This window comes from Lonchura striata, chromosome 7 (assembly GCF_046129695.1).
Source record: "Lonchura striata isolate bLonStr1 chromosome 7, bLonStr1.mat, whole genome shotgun sequence".
NCBI lineage: Eukaryota > Metazoa > Chordata > Aves > Passeriformes > Estrildidae > Lonchura > Lonchura striata.
Window position 1 is genome coordinate 24372003 of NC_134609.1, and position 18981 is coordinate 24390983.

Consider the following 18981-nt stretch of genomic DNA (forward strand, 5'->3'; position numbering starts at 1 on the left):
GAGGGGCCAGCTCCTCTCTGTTACAGCACCAGCCCTCTTAACATTCTCCTCTGTGGTCTTCCCACTGAAGCTGGAGAGACTGGTTTTGTCTGAATATTGCCATGACAGCCTGGCCTTTCCATGTTGCATTTGAATGGATGGTCACAGAATAGATATAATCAGAGACACTTGTCCAATGCTAATAATAGCTCTGTCTGTCCAAAAGAATTACAAAAAAAGTATCAATTCATTAATCACCCCCACAGTTTTTGTGTACATGACTGATGAAACATCAGGCAGTGTTCCCTGAAGGTCAGTAAACTGGGGCAGTTATCCAAAATTACCTTCTGAGGTCTCTCTGAAAGCTAAGGGAAAAGTGAGCAGAGCACAGTCCCATCTATTCTTGCCGAGGATCAAAAGCAACTCAACAATACCTCAGGGCATCAAAGACAGCTGATAGATCTAACAATAACATCTTGGAGCCCTGATATTCATCTGTAACCTGGACTGCCCGTGCAGTGCAGTCTCTGTGCTCCACTCCATCTGTACCCAGACCAACACGGGTCAAGAAAGGCTGAAACTGTCAGGCACTCGGGGAATTCACTTCCCTTCACAACTTCCTCATTAACCATGCCCACACTTGAAGAACAAAAACAACACAGCCCCATCGCCAGCATTCAGCAATAGCTTGTTTTGGCACCTTCTCTGCACCTTCCGGAGATGCCTTCCACCCACCCTGTGGTGGTTTCTGGTGGGGCAGTTTCTTCCCCCAGCCCTGCCACCAGGTATCTGCAACGCTGATCAAAAGCTGTAGTGGACAATGTGGGCTCGTTTCAGCTCTTGGGCAGGTCACGTCCCTGCCACCAGTGCCACTGCTCATCTTGAGCCTCTGCTGTGACCTGAAGAGAGGCAGTGACTGTGTGGGAAGGTAGATGTGGCCCCTCTGCTCTCTGCTGGCAAGGCTTGCCACATGGGCATTGGCCTCCAGGGCATTTCCTCCCTTCTTTTCCCTGCAGAAGACTGGAAGAACCTCATTGTTGGAGTACTCAGAACCTCCCCTGCAATAGAAATCTGAAAGAACTCGGGTGCTTTGTAAGAACCATACATTCATCCCAGGACTATGATCTGACTTGTTAATTTTTTTTAGTTTTAGTTAAGAAAATAAAAGGTCAGCTTATGTGTACAGCTGAGCCTTCTTTCCTCTTATCCAGCCCATTCTGTCCCCAGGGGATCAAATTATGTGGGCTCACATGTCCCAGGCAGATAGTTATGTCTTGGTTCAATGTTATTTTATTATAACCATTTAAGTTACAGGAGAACTTCAGTGAAAAATAAAACTATGGTAAAGAAAATCCATTGCTCCATCGAAACGAAAGCTGACCCCTTGCTCGTCTCTGTGCATGGGCTGGATAACAAATCCATTGTAAGATTAAAATGAAAAAAGGAGGAAAACCAAAGCTTGTTTTGTTCATATAAACATGGACTTTCGATTTATTTTTCACAGAGCTTTGACTGGGCAACAGAAGAAATGTGAGATATCTCACAATGTTCCCTTGGCATAACATGGTGCTTTCAGTCTCATTATTATTGCATTATATGTAGCACATCTGTTACTGGTCAGGAGCCAAACTATTTAATTCTATTAGATACATCTATACAGCTAAGTGATAATCTACACCAGGTTTATGGAACAAGCACTTAATTCTTGGCAGGGAGTAGCTCAAGACTTGATACAAGAGCAACAGAATATATGCAGTGTAGTTGTAGATCAGTGTCAGAAACTGGCCAGAAATCATTTCTGCATTCTTCAGCATGCAGGCATTCCAGTGTGGGAAACTATTCATTCAATTTATTGTTCTAACATCTGTAAGTTATTGGGTGAGGGGTAGGGGAGAGGGAGAAGAGGAAAATGCTCAGAGGGTAAAACGTTTACCTAACAAAATACTAACTCTTTCAGGGGGTTGCATGTCAGCACTCTGTAAATAATAGGAGCCTTTTAATGCACATATGGTAGTATTTACTTCATGGAGGAGGTGACACAGAATCCTGCCTTGCTCAGAAAGTTTTGTGCCCTGATGCTGCTCAGGCATATAATTTTTGCTGAACATATTTTTGTCTCAATCCATCTTTTATCTCAGTGAACACATCCACCAAAGCAAAGTCACGTTGCATCGCCTCTGCTCACAAGCACCCCTAGAGCAGGCTGAATATCAGGATGTGGGGTTGAAAGAAAGAGCTCAACTCCTCAGTTCTGCTTCCCTTGCAAGGCACAATGCAGCTCCAGCATTTGCTGGATGGCAGTTTGGATCCTGGTGCTTTTTCCCTCTACCCTCTCTGCAAGACCCTTCCAAACTTTGAGAGGAAGAAGCCCTGAGCCATGTGTCTTTCCCAGAAATAAGCAAACATGATTTTAAACCCATTTTGGAGGGGAGGAGGAAGGGCACTGGGAGGTGATGACCTGCTCAGGGTTGCACAGGATGTCTGCAGCAGAGTGGAACAGGGGCCAACTCTGAACAGTCAACAGTTCCTCTACCTTTATCCACCAGGCCATCCTTCCTTCCTCTATGCTGAAGAGTTGAAACAATTCTGGAAAAAAAAAAAATTAAAAAAGGGGAAAAGGAAAAAAAAAGAAGAAAAAAAAAAAAGAAAGAAGAAAAAGAGAGAGTCTCCACCTGCAGACATTTCTGACCTTCCACTGACAGGGCTTTTCTTTTCCTTTCCTCCTTCCCCCCATCCATTTTTTGGTCTCTCAGAGGAATTAATTGGATCTATTTCTCAAGGAAGTGATGTCAGGAGACCTGGGTGTTCCAGGAATAGTTATTTCCATATGATTTGAACAGGCTCTTACACACTCTGACACATACATTGTAATTTAAACAGATCTGGTTCTTCGGATTGAAGGCCATTTATAAGAGTCTCCAGCTGGAGAGGAATTCATTTACTCATGGCCTTTGGGGAACAGCAGCATCCTTAACTCTCTGCTGTCTCCTCCAATACCTGGTGTCTAAAATTTCCCTGAACTGTCTTATCCTGATCCTGACCCTGCCCAGGTAAGAACACACTGTTGATTTCAGAGGTCCTGCTCTGCTGTGGGTGAACGTGGCTGAGCTCCATGGCACATTGGATTCAGCAGGCTCATAATTCCAGAAAAATCATTCCTGGTCATCACTGGCAGTACTTGAGCTCATTTTAGAAAAAAACAGTCTTTGCACCTGAATTTGCAAGCTGAATCCAGGAGGATAAAAAAAAGGCTCTGAATGAAGGGAAAAGGCTGTAATGCTGAACTGTATTTAGGCTGTGAGCTTTGGGGACAAGTGCTGCATTTATTTTTCCCATGGAGTTGCACAGCATCTAATACAGTCAGGTTCTGGTTCAGGACAGATGTCTGACATGCAACTATATAGTGCCAAAATAATATCATTAAATACCAGTAATAACATCATGAGGTAATAAATAGCAATAAAACCTTGGAGGGAGGCCAAGTAGAAGGGTCTTCAAAGGCTGTGCTGCCCCCTGCTACTCTTGATTGTGAATTGTACATGGTCTTCAACCCTAAGTGAAGTGGAGATGTGTCAAAGAAACGAGGCTTTTGCTTAGTGTGTGGTCACAGCACTTGGGGATGGGTGAAGGAGGGAGAAAGGTCTGTGCCTTGCTGAGCCCCTACACCTTCCCCTCACACCCAGCACAATGTCCTTCTGACCATCCAGAGCAGTGCCAGGTCTTGTCACTGGTCTGGTGACTTCCAGAGGTCATTTTAAAATCATGTCATGATTTAGCATGATACAAATATCAGTTCCCGAGGGATGTCATGTCAGGGATGCCAAAAGCAAAGCCAGTGACTGGCTGAGGCTTATTAGGTCCCAACACAGCCCTGACCTGTCTTCTCCCTTTAGCTGAAGGCCTTGGGCAGGGCCAGTAAGGAGGAGGAGGTCATTGCTGTCAACAGCAATTTGTACCACACCTGTCAACATATCCACTTGTAAAAGATAATTTCCCAGCACATGGGTTTCTGTCCATTAAAGAAATATCTCACAGCCCCACATGGCCTGGACACACCCTTCAGGGGGCTGACTGAAGGAAGGAGTCACTGCTGAACTTCTGACTTCCAGCCAGCTTCTTCCAGGGGAGCTTTGATCTCTGTGGAGCAGGGAGCAGAACAGACACATCCTTTGTCCTGACCAGCCTGCTCCCACCACTGATTCTCTGACTCACTGTGGGGAAGGATTTATAAGGACTCCACATACTTTCTTGAAAATGGGGAAATCAAAAAGACCAAATTCAAATGGTGAGAAAAGTCAAATGTGGTTTTTACTCTTTATTTGCCATTAGCTTTGATAACTGCTCCAGAGTGCTGTACCTTGTGACAGAGTCCCCTGGGGTTAATGCTGCCCATGCTGAGCATATATGCTGATATCCAGAGGATTAGGGCAGCAGGTCTGGCATCACACAAACTATAATTAGTGGCAAAATTCGTATTCAAATGTTGAAGTCCTTGCCAGTTACCCCACCAGAATCACTGTGCTTTTCACAGCACCATTTCTCTCTTTCCTCCTCAGAGTTCTTCAACTATACCAATGAAGCATCCTGGCATTATGCTGCAAGATGGCTTTTTGCAGTTAGCAACTTTAAACTTTTCAAAAGAAATGATTTTTTAGTTGGTTTGGTGTTTTTTTTTTTTTTATTGTTGTGGTTTTGTTTGTTTTTTTCTTTTTTTTTTTTTCTGATTTTTGGTTTGGTTTGATTTGGTTTTTGTCCTTTCTATGAAATCTGGCAAGATGCTGGTAGCACAGGTATTCCTTACTAAAGTGATTTCTCAGGCTGGGAAAATCTTACATTTATTATACAAATAATACCCCCTATGCCCTTGAAGTCTGTTCACCATTTTAAACCTACACATGTGATGATACCAATTCCTGATGCTGGGTACCAAAGAAAATGCTCTCACCCATCTTCTGTGCAATCTTCCTTTTGCATGTTATTTGCCTATACACTTGATAGGCAACTGTAATCCCTACAAAAAAAAAATATTTTGTCTACGATTTCCTTGCCATGGTCCAGAGCAAAGGACTAGGGACATGATCTCAGAACACCATTGCAAAAAGATGAGTAACAGGCATTTAATTTCCAGGGCTGCTCATTAGGTATTTTTTCTTGCTCCCTTCCCATGGGAGAGAAAATTATGTAAATGGAAAACCTCAATGGGAGTAGTTTGCAGTGATTTGGATTACATCTGGAAAATGGATGTGGGTTCTAAGATGCAGGAGTTTCACCTGGCAGAGCACAACGTGTTCCTGCAACCAGAGCTGGATGAAGCCTTGGCTTTGGTGCCACCACAAATCCACCTTTGGAGAAGTAAGGTGTTTCTGTCATCCTCTCTTGTCACTTACAATCCCCAGGGACCACTTGTAGGAGTATAGCCAGCCCCTGTAAGAATCATTCATCTGCCCATCTACAAACAACAGGATTCAATTCCCCTCTATAAAATCAGCATGGGACTGTGTAGGAAGCATGAGGACAGGAAAAGCCCAGCAGAACAGCCCCTGGGGCTAGTGCAGATCTGCTGACAGTTCACACTGCTTGCTGCTAGTGATAGCCCATTGGTCATGGTATTGGACAAGGTTTTCAGAGGTCTGACTTCGTTTTCTGGTTTTCCATAATATTTTTGTGCCCTAATTCCCCACTTCTGAAAGCAAAGTTGGTAGGGGAATACACATCCTTCTTGAATGTTGTGAGGGGTATGACCCTATAAATCCCACACAGTTATACCCTCAGTCACACTGCACTGTTTTTAGAGCCTCCAAGTTCTCCACATGCAGTGTAAAATAACCATTAAATCATCTGTAATGAAGCCAACTTAACTGTAATTCTATAAGGCATGGATTGGGGACATGTAACTAGCAGATCTGGTTAGAAAATGTGGGAAACTTTTCAAGGGAGAATTAAAAATAACCTTTGTATTTATTTTTATCCAAATTTACTTGTTTGCCTAAATGAACACTTCCTTCCTCCTTTAAGCAGCCTTAATTCTCTCTTTCTTTTCTCTTTCTCATTTTTTCATTTGAAAGAGTGAAGGAAAGAAGGGAATGAAAATCAGTAGGGAAGAGTGAAAACCTGAATCTTCAAACCTTGCTGGTTATTTTTTTTTGAGATCATTGAGCTGGGGATTTTTGTTTGTTGGTCTCAAAAATGAATACTTATGTAAATGCCAGAAATTTCTGTTCCATCAAACGGGTTGTTTGTCACTGGAAAGTTTGGCTGCATTGAAGAAAGCCAGGCCTGATCTTCTCCATTGCAGTTGGGGAAACTGAAGTGAAGCACTGGAGTGATGACCCTGAGGCCACATGCAAGGGGTCAGTGTCAGAAAAGATATTGAGATAGAGGAATCCCTGGCCCGTCTCCCATGTCTGGACCATCACTGCTCACAAGGCAGCTACGTGAGGTCTTCTACTGCAACCACGCTGTGCACAAGGAAAGCCTGGAGGGCTTCCCTCTCCCCCTCCTCACAAAAAAATGTCCCTACATCTCAAGATTCCTTTTCACAGCCCCTTCTGCAGCAGCGTGGTGAGGGAGCACTCCAGCATGGCTCTTGGTGATGGGTGTAGGAGGCAGAACGTTGGCGCTGGGGACAGGTGGCAGGTGGGGGGACAGGGGGCACAGCCAGGAGCGTGGCGAAGGGACTGTGCACATACAGCTACAGATGCCTGAATTAATTGCCTGCTGTTTACAGCTTGGGTTTATTGCTCAGCTTTTAATTAACTGTTTCCGGATTTAATCTCACAAATGTTCTGTCTTCGTCCTTGTTTAATCCGGCAGTCTAATGGCAAGCTGATTTATGCAGATCAATACTGTTTACAAACATGAAAGCCGCCAGTCAGTGTTTGAACTGGAGGCGTGATGGCATTGGTTATCAATAGCTGAAGCAGCCTCAGCAGGTGGCGTGTCAATATGCAGCCAGTCAATATGCACGGAGCAGCCAAGATTAAAACTTTTTTTAGCAGGAGTGGGAGGGAGCTGCCTAAACTCATATATTCATATTCATATATGGAGGATTTACTACCCGCTCCTGCTCCTGTTTTCTTTTATTCATTTGCAGCCATCCGAACGCAGCGCTAACGAGAATAATCAGGTTATTTGAGAATGTAGGTGGTGGTGGTGGTGGGGAAAATATCTGTTCCCACAATCTGTTTCAGACTCTCTCCCTGAGCCAGCTCACCTGCAAAGGTGTTTCCCCTCTATTAAACTATTTTAAGTAGCAGCAAGGGAGACCTGGCTTGGTCTTTGTATCTATTTTACCATTGATTTAAATGGAAATTACCGAAGGTATTGGATAATTTTCAATTTACTCTATTGACTTCAATAGTCAATAGAGAGACATTCAGCAAATGCTTCCCTGAAAACAAAGAATGAAAACCCAGTGGCTGGGAATTTTTGGTGAGGGGATGCATGGACAGAGCAGCTGTTGATGTGAACCTGTTTCTGCAGCCTTGTATCTCCTTGGACCTGCTCTTCTGCTTGTGCTTTGTGCAGCTGTTGGCATAATTGTGAAGGGGGAAAAGGGTGTTTTCCCACTGAGTTGCATAGGTTTGAATAGCACAGAGTTTGAGCCCTTAAAGGACTGATGAATGCTTATTTTATTGCTCTCATCTCTGTTAAAGTTCAGTGGCCCTGTTTTTAACAGGCCAGGTTAATCACGTGCAAACCTCTGGAAAAGCAGAGCTAAAGTTAATCACTAGTCAGGGCTAGTCAAAGCTTTCCTTGGGAAGAGCTATAGGCCTAAGCATGGAACACAGACCCTTAGCCTGATTTTATCTGATAGAACCTTAATCTACCAAGGTAAATGAGATCAGGCTTGCCTGTGCCTTCTCTTTATTTGTGCAGTACTCCCAACACCAGCCGCATTCAGGGGCCAAGGCCCTGCTGTGCTGAGGTTGGTACAAGCAAAGCTAATTGCATGTTGGCTAAAAACACAGCTCTTACACAGTTGTTACACCTTTCATAAATACATTTCTAATAATCAGCCAACAACAGCACGGGCAAGCCAGAAGCATAACACAAAGCATAAGAATAAATTGCATTTAATTACAAGGAGAATCTAATTAAGCCTGATTTTCTTAGGCCAGTGTTAGACTAGAAGTAACTTCATACACATTAATAGAGTTGTAACAAATGTGACCCGTGGTATAATGACAATGACTACTCAGGGGTGGATTGTCAGAGTGATGCACGGCGTGACATGAACACCATCCCCTAATTTCAAAGGTGCAGAGTGGATCATTTTTATGCAGAACACAAGGGCTCCGATCCCCTCGTTACCTTTGTGCCTTGGTTTTATGCTTTTGGCCATTTGCAGCATTTTCCAACATTTTCCAGTCTGTTTGTTCTAGAATTCATTGTCGATTCAGTAGCCAGGAACAAGACTCTTGGGGCAACAGCCACGGTGTTTGCTCTGGGGTCCTGTGGCTTCCTCGGATCGAACACCCTCCACAGCCTCCCAGGAGGGTATTTTGTTCTCTGGGTTCAGAGGCAATGCCACGATGGTTTAATCTGGACTCTTCCCAGATGACTCACAAAAGGGGGAAAATAGGACATGGGGAAGTGGGAAATGCGGGGACATTGTGGGAATGCCGGGCCAGCCAGGCTTTGCAGAACCAAGCTGGATTTCAAAGTGATGCACCCTTGTGTATGGGCGAGCTGGTTAGAAGCTGCTGATCTGTTCTCTAGCAACTTGTGGCACACCGCAGGCTTTGTAAGGCTGGCAAAGTCGGAGCAGCTAATCAATTCTGCTTTATTCTCCTCACCACAGACCTTCGCCTGCAAAGCACAGCGCCGGTTTTAATAGTGACATCTTGAGCGCCTTTCAGAGTCTGCTTGAAAGCAAATATAGGCCTTTTAATAGGTTATTTTAATGCATTAAACTATGGAGAGGAGGAAGAGAAGGGGAAAAAAAAAATCCCTGGCACATACATCTCTGCAAAAGTTTCAGAGTCTGGAAGAATCTGATCCAGAAACAAAAGCCCTTTGAATCTCTCCCCTTCCCTGCTCCCCCATGCCTGGCTCCCCCTCCCCTTCCTTCCTTCACTTCTCCCTCCTCCTGCTGAGCAGTAACAGTGCCAACTTATCAGATACTTTTAGCTGCCAGCTTCCCAGATACTTTCCTTTGAATGTGACCTGGCAGCAGCTCGCTGCAACTTTTGAACTGCTATGTATGTCATATGCTAAGAAGAAGAAGAAGAAGGAGCTGAAGTATAATGACTACTGGAATACGCGATTCAAGACAAAGTCAAAATGCTTTCAGTGGGGAGCGTGAGGCAATTTATTTTAACTCGTAAGGCAACTTTGCTATCCGACAGGTACGGGGGTGGGGAAGCGAGCAGGATAATCGCCGTGTTTTATCTTCACCTGAGGGCTGCGGTCCATTGCCAGCATCCACAAATTGCCCCTCCTGAGAGCCCCGAGGAGCCCGTGGGAGTCTGGGGTGAGGAGGGAGCGGAGGAAGGGCAGGTGCCTCCTGGCCAAGGAGGCACCTGCGGGCACCATCCAGCCCTGGCCAAGGGCGAAGGGGAAACTGAGGCAAACTGAGTCCTGCTGCTGCAGCAAGGCTGCACAGGGAGTAGCACCAGGGATCAACCACCTTTATTCCCATTTTTTGAGCCGTTGGGATTCTTCTGTTATAGGAAGGAAAAAAAAAATACCCAGAAATCCGAAATACACATGGAAACAGGCAAACAGCTAAGTTTCCCACATCAGTACCAGCTCAGGAAAAGGCAATCATCATTCAATGATAATTAGATCTTTTTTCCTTTTCTAGAGAAAAGTATGGATTTTGACATGTTACTTTAAAATTGCACAAATCAGTTATGGAGAGAAACATCTCAAAGCAAATTCCATTAACAACAGTACCTTCATTAAATTCATGCAGGAGAAATAGCTTTGATTTTTAAAGTAAATTTTCTTTTGGTAAGGTGGGAAGGAACAGAGAATATTTCAAGGCTGAGACATGGTGCAAAGTGATGTCATTTTTGAAAAGATGTTTCAAGTGATTGGGCACTGTTTTTTCAACTTTTGCCTGGGAGGAAATGGTTGAATTCCCAAGTATTTTGTTTCACAACAGGGTGGATGCAGTGTTCATGGTCTGTGGGGTATTAGCACAGAGGAGAAGCCAGTTCTTGAGCAGTTCTAATACTTTTAATACCGACAATGCCAGGGATCTCTCTGCCTGTGGCTGCCAGTTGAGGCTGTTAATAAAGAAGGAGTGGGAATGCTGAGACAAGAGGAAGGTGGTTCGAGATGTTCCCTCCAGCTCTAGGTTGTATTCTCCAGGAAACCCCCAAGTGCCCCGTGAGCCTCTGCTTAACCCTCACTGAAACAGGTAAACTAGTAATTATTTCCTATAAAGTTTATTAGTGTCCTTGGCACATTTCAGCAGATGCAGATTAAGACCACCTTGGCCCCAAGGAGTTTGCTGGTACACTGCCACCCTCACCGGGGCTTGGCAGGAGACTTAATACAATAATTTCACAAAGCGCTTTGAGATCAGGGGATGAAAGCTGCTACAGAAGTGCAAAATATAATGATTAATTGCCTTTTCTTGGTGGGAAGTTGCTATCATCTCTTCACTTTCTATGGCTGGCAAACCGGAGGGAGTATTTAACTTTTAAAAAAACCAACATCTTTACAAAGTAACAAATTAAGATGCAAATCTGGAGGGGTTTTTTCCCCTCTTCTTTTTTTTTTTTTCCCTCTCTCTCTCTTTTTCTTTTTGCTAATTGGCAGAAAATTAATGACTGTGTTTCTGACTGAGCAGATGCTCTCGTCAAAAAAGGCAGATTTGGAATTTCTCTAACCCTCCTTTTAAAAACACATCAAGAAGGCAGTAGCATGTGGCAGGTCAGAAATTAAGCGAAGGTAACTGTACAGATTGTAAAGAACACAAAGGAGGTTTTGTGTGTGCATGTGGGTGAGTGAGTGACTGAGTGTGGGGGGGTGATATTCCCCCCCCCCCCCCCCCCATCTCTCCCTTTTGTTTTAACTTCCTTGCATTGGATTTTATGGGGGTTTTTGTTTTTTTGTTGTTGTGGCATTTTTTTTAAACCCATATTCCACTGCAGCTCACAATTAGCAGCCAGGCCTCTGGGACCTAATTAACCAATTCAATTAACAAAAAAAGCATACAAGTCACCCTGACATTTGTCAGCCATTAGGAGGGATGTCAGGCTGGTAGGTTCTACCGACACATTAATGATGATTAGCTCATTTGCGGCTCACTTTTACCCCAGGTGTCCACCTGGAGAGACTGGCACAAAACACTCTGCAGACAGGGAGAGGAGCTGGGGCTGGGGAGAGCTTTCCTGAAACTGTGGTGACCCTCGAAGGGAGTCTTGACCTTTTATTGAACGTATAATCAATAAGATTTTTGCCTCGGCTAAGAGAAGCTGCTGTCCCCTCATCTGGCTCCTGTGCTCGCTAACCTTCAGAGGAGCACTCGCCCAAAGAGCCAGGGGACCACTGCTTGCCCCAGGGGCTGAAAACCCTTGTTTTTCAACTCCTTCAGTGGCAGAGAAGTCTTTATAAACATTTTCCTTGTCGATAGCGCTGTTTGCTTGCTTACCACAGCAGGGCTCCTTCACTTGGCTGGGGCTGTTCCTCAGTTCAAGCCAAGCCCTTTGTTCTCAGGATTGATTAACTACAGTACTCTATATAATATAGGCAGATATTTATATAGACATCGCTTCCGTTCCTGCCTCTGATCTCCCTTAATTTAACTCCATTTCCCCAGCAGCATTGATTTGATAATAAGTGGCTGATTGTTACGGAAATGAAACCGAGAGAAACACTGTCAAAGATCACTTCCAGGATGGAGAGATGTTGCACCCTTTGAGGATTTTCCTTCTTTTTTCTCAGCACCTGAGTGCAACTTTCCTTTTCTGCCCAGGGTTGACTCTGGGTCACCTGAGACTGCATCTGGCTCTTGCCATCCAGAGGAGAGCCAGATGTGGCTCTCCCTGCCCCCAGGGGCTCACTTAAGCTGGATGGAGAAAAGGTATTGCTGAGATTTGCTCCTGAGGGGACATTCATGGGGTTGGCCAGGGTTCACGAGCAGTTCCCTTGCCCTGTGGAGGCTGTGAGGGTATTTCAGGTGAGTGAAGAAGGGCACAGTGGTGGGAACACACCCCCACGAGTGACACAGTGGGATGCTGCCAGCATCCTGCTTCATCCCACCCAGCCCTCCGGCCTTCACCATCCTTCTCCAACAGAGGCAGCCCAGTCCCAGCTGGGTGCTCATGGTGCTGTGTAACATAAAATGAGAAAAAAACTACGTGCACAGGAGTCACCAGAAGTATCCCTGGGGTTTCTCAAAGCTTCCTTCTCACTCAGGCCTGTCTGACAGTGCTTTTCTCGGAGGAGCAGAGCTTATCAGTTTCTTTCTCCTTGCTTCTTCCTCTTGTCCATAGCACTGCTGGCCAGCCCTAGCCAAGAACAAACTACAAACTGCTATCAAGGAATAGATTTCTTCCTTGATTTTGGCATTTTGCAAGTTTCCTGCCCTCAGGGTGAACTCTTCACGTGCAAAGGCAGCGACAGCGAAGTGTGGAACCCAGGCACACCATCTCCGAGCAGGGGAGAAACCCAGAGAGCAGTTCAAAGGCAATCAGGTGCTTTGCTTAATTTCAATTAAATCCTTACTGCCCCTTCACATCACCTAATCACTGAGGGGCTGATTCAGCTCCTTCTGCAAAACAGGACATGTATCAATAGCCAGAGCCAAACACTCCTTCCTGGAAATCTGCAGTGCACAATAGTAAATACAGAGAGCCGGGACTATTCATGTGTTAACAATGCAGCGGCAGCAGCCCTTTATTGTCACACACATTGTTAAACCCACAAAGAGCAACTGGTAGGTTAAATCTATTTTAGCTGGGAAAGCTTGACAAAAATCCTTGCCACCAAGCATTTGATACTGATCACAGTGTCACATCAGGGAACAGCAAGCTCAAAAGAACAAGTCATTTTTTTTTTATTTCTGAACTTTAGAGGCAACGGCCTCTCCTCTTCGCTGGCTCCCCAGGTCTTAGTCCTCTTAGTAGGAGGTGGTCTTTTTTTTTATTTTTATTTTTCTTCATGCCACTCAAGGAGAGCAAATTCGCAGGGGTGGGGAGGGGAGGGTAAGAAAAGCAGGAAACATAGAATGCTGTATTGAGGCAACACAGGTGGATGGGAATGTGAACAGAAGCTTCTTTCTCCAGGGAAATCAAATGCAAACCTCGGGATGGCAGCAAAGGGTGTGGCTTGCGAGGCAGCAGGACCGCTGGTGGCAAACAATCACAGCATAAATCAGCTGTCTCATACAGAGACAGCCTACCTAGAGCATCTCTCTGAAATAAACACCTGGGTATTAACACAAAAGGCTCGACTCAGATGGGTCTGTTTGAGCTGTAAACATTACTGTAGCCTATTCATTTTTTCTGGGAGTTTTCTATGCAATGGGACCAGGTGTATTTTCCCCCTCCCTGTAACATGCCCCGTTCTGAAATAATGCTAATTATCATGGGCAGTCTCCACAAAGGTGTCTTAAAAAAAACAAAAACAAAAACAAAACAAAAAAAAAAAACCACACAAAAAAAAAACACACAAAAAAAAAAAAAAACACCAAACAAACAAACAAAAAACCTCTGGGTCTGGAAATGGACAAAACTCCCAGGAAGAAGCTGGGAAAAAATTCTTATACATCACCATTTGTTCAAATTGCAAGGATCACAGAATACTGCCAGGAAGGTCTGGCGTGACAAGGGGACATTAGTGTTATCCAGCTGGTGGGGTCTGTTGCCTAGTGGAATATTCTTATTTAGATGATGGCAATGAGTGACTCCTCGAAAGGGTAATTCAAAGCTTCCAAAGCAGGATCCCACACTGATTTTATAATCCACGTGTTGGTTTTATAGGGACATTGAAGATAGCTCTGTGATTGTGGATGCCTTTCGCATTAAGGTGCTCCTCTTAAATTTTACAGATGGATTTTTAACATTCATAGAAATAACAACACTGGGAGGATAAAACCCAGGGCTCTCAACACAAACCACCCATGCCTCAGAGTAACAGGGTCAGCAGGGGATAGGAAATTGCAAATGCTATATTTTCTGGGAAGAGTGGATGACCTTGGGTCCTTGAAAATCCTTCTATGTATATATGGGTGAAGAGAGGAGTCTGGATTAATGTCTTTGAATGCAAAAGAAACTTGGAAAATGCCAATAGGCAGTATTTTGAACTACCTACCAGAGGACATTGTGACTGGTGTGTCATACAGGGAAACCTGGGATTAAGGAATTTACCAGCTAAAACAAACTTCACATTTCAGAACACTAAAATAATTTTTCAAGGGGAGGAAAAAAAAAGATTCAGTTCAAAACCAGGGTGGTAGTAAACTCAGTGATCCTCATAAGCATCACCACCTTAGCTTGGACACCCAGGTGCCTTTCAGCTACCCCAGGGACAAGGGTAAACTGCAACTGCACCTTGATCCCACTGCCAGAGGCTGATGTGGCTCCTACACCAAGTTTCTTTGTCGTACTGCCACTCTGCTGAGAACCTTATGGCTCAATTTTATGGATGAATTTTATGCCATTGAAAGTCAGCCAGGCAGTGTGGAGAGGCTGTTTGCTCAGCCATAGCAGGAGTATCTGAAAACACTGACATCTTGTGACAGTTTGGAGTGAGATGACAACAGAAAAGAGATGGAGAGCTGGCAGGGTGTCCATGCCTCTTCAAGAACTGGAGATTTTAAGGTGGCTTTTACATTTATTGCTATTTTTCACATGCCTTCTGCACCACAGCCCATTTTTGAGGCCCCACTGCTGCCAGTGTGGGCAGGTTCATGTGGCATTGAAGGGGTTTGAGCCCTGAGTTTCTGTCCACCTTGCTGCTGATTCACACTGTTCCCCTTCAAACAAAGATGTGATAGCCTAAATCTTGTGATAGCATCTGTAGCTGATGTGGGGGCAGTGCCACTGTCACACTCTCCTGCCACCTACAGCCCCTCCTGTTTCCCACAGACCCCTTCCCATCCAGTGATGACTCCCAGGACTTGGTGGGCTCACCCTGCACTTCCCTGGACACCTGCAGGAGCAGTGAAGGTGACTGACCCCCTGCCCAAATGCTGAGTGAAGAATGACAGCAGCCCCACCTCAATAAAACATTTTGTGTTTCAGAAAACTGGTTTTAGCTTCTTTAAGACCACAATAAGAAACATCTGGCTGATGCTGCCAGTGGTTCAGAAACGGGGCAGGGTTGTGGTGTGTGCTGCTGCATCCTTGCCCAAATTGTCATCATGGCTCAAAGGGCCAATTGAGTGGCTGCCCTCCAAAAGAAACCAGAGGGAAATGTGCTGTCAGAGAAGCCACACCGAGTCCCTGGTCTGGACCAACCATCAGATTCTCCAAGGTTTCATCTTGTATTCAGGTCTTTGGTTTAGATTGAATGTTGTTTATCTGTGAAAAATAGGTATTCTTAAGCCTAGTCAGTTAAACTGGGGTGGCCTTTTCTAGCCCAGCCAGATTTTCCTTCCCCATGGGAGGAGTCAAGTCTCAACAGACCTGGGGACTGCCAACCTCAAATGTTTAAATTTCAGAATCAGGAGATTTGCCTTAAAATTACAAGATGAAAAAGGAATTGGAGCTGCTTATTTACTTAGCTCTTTGCTTAGGTCTTTTGAGGAGTGAGTATCATGTTTTTGAACTTTACTGGCAACCACTGTGAAAGATTTTTTTTCTTAAAGAAATGACAAGATTTTCATAAATTCATATGTCTCCTGGAGCTGGCAATTTAAGGAAAATTATCAGGACTCAAGATAAAACTGTGAAAGCTGGCATTGTTGGGACTCAAATTGAAAGTTATTTTGTAACTTAGCTACAGAGTAGAAAAGCAGTAAAAATAATGTGATTATAGGACATTATTTATTCCATATCTAACAGCTATATAAATACTATTAAATCTTGCCTGATTAGCTGAATTCCTTTTCATTTGCAGGAATATGTTATAAAGAGTATCAAATAAATAAATGTTGACAATTATGGCAAAAAACATAAACGTCTTGCTGTGAAAATTTAAAGCAAATTTGTTATAGTTTGAAATGAAATAGCTGGTTAAGAAACCAGTCAGCGCTTTCCAACATCTTTTATTAAAGAGAAGCTAGACTGTTTTTAAATTTCTTTCTTTGAAAGATCCCAAAGTGTTACGAATAGTCTGCTAAGCAGAGTCCAGGTAAGGCTGATGAACTGCTTTAACCAGCTTCTGTTTCCAAAATTAAAGTTCTGTGGGCAGAAGAGGTCGTCAGGGTGGCTTGCTTTTTCCTTATTGAAGTCGTGTTTGGGCTTCACAGATTTTAAAGCCAGAAGGGACTATTATGATTCTCTTGCCTGACCTCCTACATAACACAGACTGCAGAACCTCACCCAATAATTTTCGCATCAAACCCATAACTTCTGTTTGATCTAGAGCATATCTTTTACATCAAGACTGGATATCTTCTTAAAGACTTCAAAAGTGATGGGGAATCTACCAAGTTCCTAGATAAGATAGTTTGAATTTGTCTAACTTCAGCTTTCAATCACTGGATCTCATTATGCCTTTTTCTGCTAGATTAAAGACTCTTCTTCCATCAGAAACCTCTTCCCATGTAGGTACTTGAAGACCTGGAGAGGGTGAAAAGAGAGGATGATATTTCTTGAATGGTTGAAGAGAATGTGTCACCTTAACAAAGATAAAAACTTATCTGTGGATATTCTTTATTTTCCCCCCAGTTTAGTGCTGGTAAAAGGTGAAACCAGTAGTCTGCTCTGGTGAGCAAAGATTACTGCCAAGAATAAGGGCTACAGCATCAAACTCTGAGTAACTCATTGTAAGGTGTATTATTGTGTATTTGAAAATATCTGTCAATTAAATTGCCCTTTTTTTTTCCAGGTGGAGGCACTATTATATAGTAGGATGAAGCATCTGCCCATATGATTGGACATTGTGTTTTTAACAGTCATTTACAGTTTTAATTCACTCAGGAATGATCCATTTCACAATTTTTTTATCCTTTTCTTTCTAAACACAAGCACAAGAACAGCATCACCTCAGGCTACGTCTGTTTTAAAAATGTTTACTACAGTCCTAGGAAAAAGACTATTTTTTGTGTGTGTGAATCTAGATGAAGGGCTAATTTTTGCTGTAGGCTAATTGTGAAATTACATACACGTTAAAAAAAAATAAAAACCAAACAAGCAAAAAAATACCCACAAACTGAAATGCAGCACCTCCATTCCCAAACAACTCCTTTCCTGCCCCTCTAAAACAGTCTTATTGTTATAAAATAGGAGAGAACAAAGGAAGTATAAGAAAGAAATATTTGCTTGGAGGTCAGTAGCTTCTAATTCTCTCCATGAATGACCTTTTCCTCCCTCTTCAGACCACTGACAAGAATCCCAGAGATTATTTGGCCAAGGAGTTTACAGGAACATTACACTGGGTGTTGTTTGTCCAAGGTGGGTAGTGCCATAAAGTGTATTCAGCTGGAATGCTCCACACCTTTGTGTGAAGGAACAGAAGAGATCATTAATGAATAGTGGTAAACCACATGGTCCTGGATTCATGTTATAAACTCTGTCCTGCATCCTTTGTGACGAGACACAGCACTCACTTCCACACACACTGCCTGACTTGAACAGAGTAACATTTCCAGGCCAGCACTCGAGCTCTCAACCTCATATCTGGTGGTTTTCCAGGGCTACATCTTTCCAAAGGGAATGTCTGACTGTATATTATCAATGGCTTTAGGGTTTAGGAAAAATTGAGATTTTTTTTTTTTTCCATTTCATTATGCAATTCTTGACAGTCCGAGGTGGAGCCAGGAGCTCTGCAGGATCAAGTCCTCAAAACAGAAGATGGATATAATAACAAGAATTATTTTTTTTCCAGAGAAATTATTTTCTTACATCTGAAAAAAACCCAAATCTTTTTTTAACATCATGTTTCACTTTTTCCATTGTGCACACATTAGGGATAAGGATGGAAATAGCTAATGATATTTTTGGCCCAGCTCAGTGATGTTTTGGATAAAGATAAAATTCTGGGTGTTTCAGCAGAATTGGCTTTATCAACACCATGAGGTGCTCCAGCCTCTCCTGTGGGTTTGGCCACGTGCTGGCTGGGCAGTGGAGGTCTGGCATTTGGCCAGTGTCATCCAAAGAGCTGAAAGGGCCTGAAGAAGCTGGGAGAGTTACGTGCATACAGACAGGTCTGCTTTATTAAAACAGGCAGGGCACACAGTTTACTTTTTGGAGCCAGCATCTGCCAATACAAACGAAACTTTCCAGTGTTCAGTTGGAAATTAGCCCACAGAACCCAGTCTGAAAAGCACTGCTGGATCTGGAACTAACAGGTCCCTGTTCAGCCCCAGCAGAAGAATGCAGGCCTGCAGCAGAAAATCACTGTCCTTGGTGATACCCAGGAACTCTTAAGCAAGGAATGTTAAACCAACATTGGTAAATAAATTTTTTTAAGTAAAGGCTCTTGTAAAGGCCACTTATTATCCCAAGACATTTCATCAGCTCCCCATGGATATGGCAACCTGTCTCTTCACAAACAGGTGACAGCTAACACTGCTTCAAGAGATGGAAGACCTGTTTGAACACAGATTTCTTCCTATACCTACCAGAAGGTGTTTTGTTGAAGAGTGTGAGTTTTCTTCCTCTGTTTTTTTGCAAAGAAAATATTTCCCATGCACGCTCACTCCAAATGGCTGAGCACACCTGTTGGGGGTGCAGGATATATTTATAATATTTCCTTACATTGCCTCCTCTGAAAACATTGATTCTCACCATCAAGTAAAAGTATTTTATGTAGTTTTCTTCCTTGTGTGCTCCACAGTTTCCCAGGGCCTACATTATTAATCTTCACAGCACATAACACTCACCCAAAATTCAATGTGGTGTTCTGTAAAGGTTAGTACTCCCAGAGCCTTTTAAC